Below are 4121 nucleotides of genomic sequence, written 5' to 3'. Positions count from 1 at the left end.
CAACACGCGAAATTACTTTGTATCCATTTTTTTCACAATAACTAAAGTTGCTTCACTCAAAATGCTATAATTCACAAACTAATGATCCGACAGCTGTCAAATTGATACACGCATCCTTTGACGGTTAGGGTTAACTAAAAACATATGGATTTATTTATAGTAGCGCCATCTATGTGTCAGGCCGGGGACTTTTCAATTGACCTGTTAGATGTTAAGTAATGGCTTTGTTAAGTAATGCATTTACTAAATAAACTTGAAATGAGTCATGAGTCTTTGGGATTATGTCTATATACTATGTCTCCAGAACCATATCAATCAGTCCTTAAGCAAAAACAAATTTTTTTAGCTGTTTTCTGTTCAACAAACATCAAATTAAATCAAGAGCTGATCTCGAAATTCTAATGTATCTAAAAGTTTAAACAAATAGGTCAGACGATCCTCATTATTTTTGAATTTTGTTGAATTTTGTTGACAAAGCGGGCACATTAATTTTTTCGCTCTACAAAAAATGTAAAATTTAACGTGATCACACTAGTCTTAATCGTTTTTTATCTAAATTTGTCATAACTCTTAATGGTTTCATTAATAGGTGAATAAACTGAAAATAACACAAAATCTTAAAGAACACTTAATAATGCTTTAACACACTCACTTTCCATTTTAATATCGTTGCCAGATTGTGATTTTAAAAATTATGCTGCCGTAGTTCATTTGAGTACAACAGAAACGGAGAATAATCTACCCTATAAGGGTAAGAGCTGACAACGCGTGGGCCAGACCCTAAAATATTTGTTTATATATATTGTGTCACCGATCTGATAGCAATTCTTGGTCGCATGATTAGTGCGTATTTCGTTTTATTGGATTATTTATTTATTTATAGCGCATATTACACAAAAAATTTAGGCTTCAAAAGTTCTTCCTCCATACAAGCATCAACCAAATGCCTCCGTTCTCTTTAAAAATGGTGGCAACATTTTTGTTAAGCCTATTAATATATAGAAGTTTGTACCACATATTCTCAATAAATAATTTACAATACATGCAAGCAACAAATAACATTATACATTAATGATAAAATGTATTTATAATTAACTCCTCGCTAGTAGTACAAAATACAAACTACCCAAATGAACAAAGTAATTCAGCCACTCTTACACTCATTTTACATTTTGCACTGCAAAACATTTAAATAATATATGGTTATTGTTTTTACTTTAAATGCTCCCAACGTTCCAATAAATAACGACGAAAATCAGACCGAGGTTGTTTTTTTATTATATAACCGAACAAACGTAAAACAGAATCGATTCCGTAGTAATATGGCAAAACTGTTTATTGCTAGGCGAAATTAGAAATGGTATTTTCGGTCAGTTTTCATACGCCAATGCAGTTTCGCATAAAATGTTAACGAAAAATCTATGGTTGCGCTGTGGGCTATCGACTAAACGTCATTTTTTTATACGCGAAAATGAACTGAACACGATTTTCCGACAGGGAATAGCTTTGTTCGCCGTTATACAAGTGTATAATTTCATTCGTTGTATCGTGAAAATATTGGTATAATAAATTCTATTGATGTGTACGTATACAAATTCTTATATATCATTCTAGACAGTATTTCAATTGTTTTAATATATGATATTTAATTTCATATATAGACTACTCAAAATAACAGTGAATTCACGTAATCAATATGTCAAAAAATTGTATAGTCTATCCAAAGTTATTTTGTACGTACGTAATTTAAATTGGTGACGTAAAAACGTCGAAATGTTGCCGTATTAACTCTTGAGTTTTGATTCAGTTTGGCTTTAATATACAACAAAATTCTAATCTAAATAATATAATGAAACAAAAATGTTATTAAATATAATTTATTTTAACATTATAGTATATTTAATGCATATGTTATCGAGGGACTTCAAACTACAATTAAGTACACACTTGTAATAGTTTCTAGGTTAGGATTTTGTTTGATTATATTTTAATTTAACTGCTTTCCATACCGCATATGAGTTGGAGGTTAATCCACCTAACAGGTCAATTGGAAAGTCCCCGGCCTGACACATAGATGGCGCGACTAGAATTAAATCCATATGTTTTTTTAGTTAGCCCTAACCCTCAAAAGATGCGTATATAAATTTGACAGCTTTCGGATCATTAATTTGTGAATTATAGCATTTTGAGCGAACCAAATTTTGTTATTGTGAAAAAAAATGGATAAAAAAGAATTTCGCGTCTTGATAAAATATTGCCTTTAGAAGGGAAAACGTACAGTTGAAGCAAAAACTTAGTTTGATGCCGAGTTTCCGGACACTGCCCCAGGAAAATCAGCTATCAAGGATTGGTATGCTAAGTTTAGACGTGGTGAAATGAGCACCGAAGGCAGCGAACGCAGTGGACGGCCAAAAGCACTTGTTATCGACGAAAACATTAAAAAATCCACAAAATGATTTTGACTTACCGTAAATTGACATTCAATGAAATAACAGGTACTCTAAATATCAACTGAATGTGTACAGCATATTATTCACGAATATTTGAGTATGAGAAAGCCCTGTGCAAAGTGGGTGCCGAGCGAGCTGACCAAAAACAACGACGAGCTGATGATTCGGAGCAGTGTTTGGAGATGACCAAGCGTAATAAACCCGAGTTTTGGCGTCAGTATGTGACAATGGATGAAACATGGTTCCATCGTTTCATTCCGATGTCCAATCGACATATCATCCGAGTCGACTGCACATGATGAACCCGCTCCAAAGCGTGGGAAAGCGCAACAGTTGGCTCGCAAGGTTATGGCGTCTATATTTTGGGATATGCATGGAATAATTTTTATTCACTACCTTGGAAAGGGAAGAACTATCAATAGCGACTATTACATAGTGTTATTGGATAGTTTGAAGGAAGAATTCGCCGAAAAACGATCGCATATAAAGAAAAAGGAAGTGCTGCTTTACCAAGACAATGCACCGTGTCACAAGTCAGTGAAAACGATGGCAAAAATCCTTGATTGGGCTTTGAATTGCCTCCTCATCCACCGGATTCTCCAGATCTGCCCCCAGCGACTATTTTCTGTTCTCAGATCTCAAAAGAATGCTCGCTGCGAAGATATTTTCGTGGAATAAAGAGGTGATCGCCGAAACTGAGGCTTATTTTGAAGCAAAGAACAAATCGTACTACAAAAATGGTATCGAAATGTTGGAGGGTCGCTGTAATCAGTGTATCACCTTTGAAATGAATTATGTTGAATAAAAAAAACTAATTTTGTCAAAAAATGTGTTTTACTATGGTAAGCCGAGGACTTTTTAATTCAACTGTTAATTAACAACTGTATATCCAAATAATTATTTTACTGTCATTAGAGAACATATTCACTTTTTACGCTTAGTTCTTGTGTCCTTTGGTAGAGTGTTTCATTGTATAGACATTTTGATATCACAACTTATTAAGTTAGTCATATTTCTTCATAACAGAGTAAGCGGTATAAATTAAAAATTATATATTACTAAACTTTATTTTTTACAGTATTTTTAACATCAACATCACAAATGAATTTGATTCATAACATTAATTAAAATAATAAATATCTGTATAACTATCTCAAAAACTAACACTCACTATCCTTAAATGGCATTTAATTACATCTAATTCCGATTATGTTTCAATTATTTATTTAATTACATTTCAACAGCTGTATTCATATGATATTTATCCTTTATCCAAATGACTTACCTACAGTATATATTTCAAAAACAATAAATACATCAGGCTGATTAAAAGAATAATTCCTTTCTTTGCTTATTTATTCCAATCTTCGATATCGCCCTTTCAGATATCTCATCTTTCATTTTCGTTTATCTACTGGTTTCTACTTTGTCTTATGTCCCACGCGGGAACTTACAACTGACCAACAAGAGAGATTAAAGTTCTATGAAGTTATTTTATAATTGGTCGACAAATTCACTAACAAAAGTTATAAAAGTTGTACCTATATAATTAGAACAAATTCAGTCAAAAATTAGAACGAATTCTTGTACATTTGGCGTACTTTGAAATTGTTAAATAATTGGTTTATTTAATTCACAAAACAATTTAGGTCTTCGATAGAAAGCCGAGTA

The sequence above is a fragment of the Rhynchophorus ferrugineus genome, unplaced genomic scaffold (genome assembly GCF_030347505.1).
Source record: "Rhynchophorus ferrugineus isolate W39M unplaced genomic scaffold, kcgeb_rfMv2 rfM1, whole genome shotgun sequence".
Taxonomy (NCBI): domain Eukaryota; kingdom Metazoa; phylum Arthropoda; class Insecta; order Coleoptera; family Curculionidae; genus Rhynchophorus; species Rhynchophorus ferrugineus.
Note: the sequence above shows the minus strand (reverse complement) of the source record.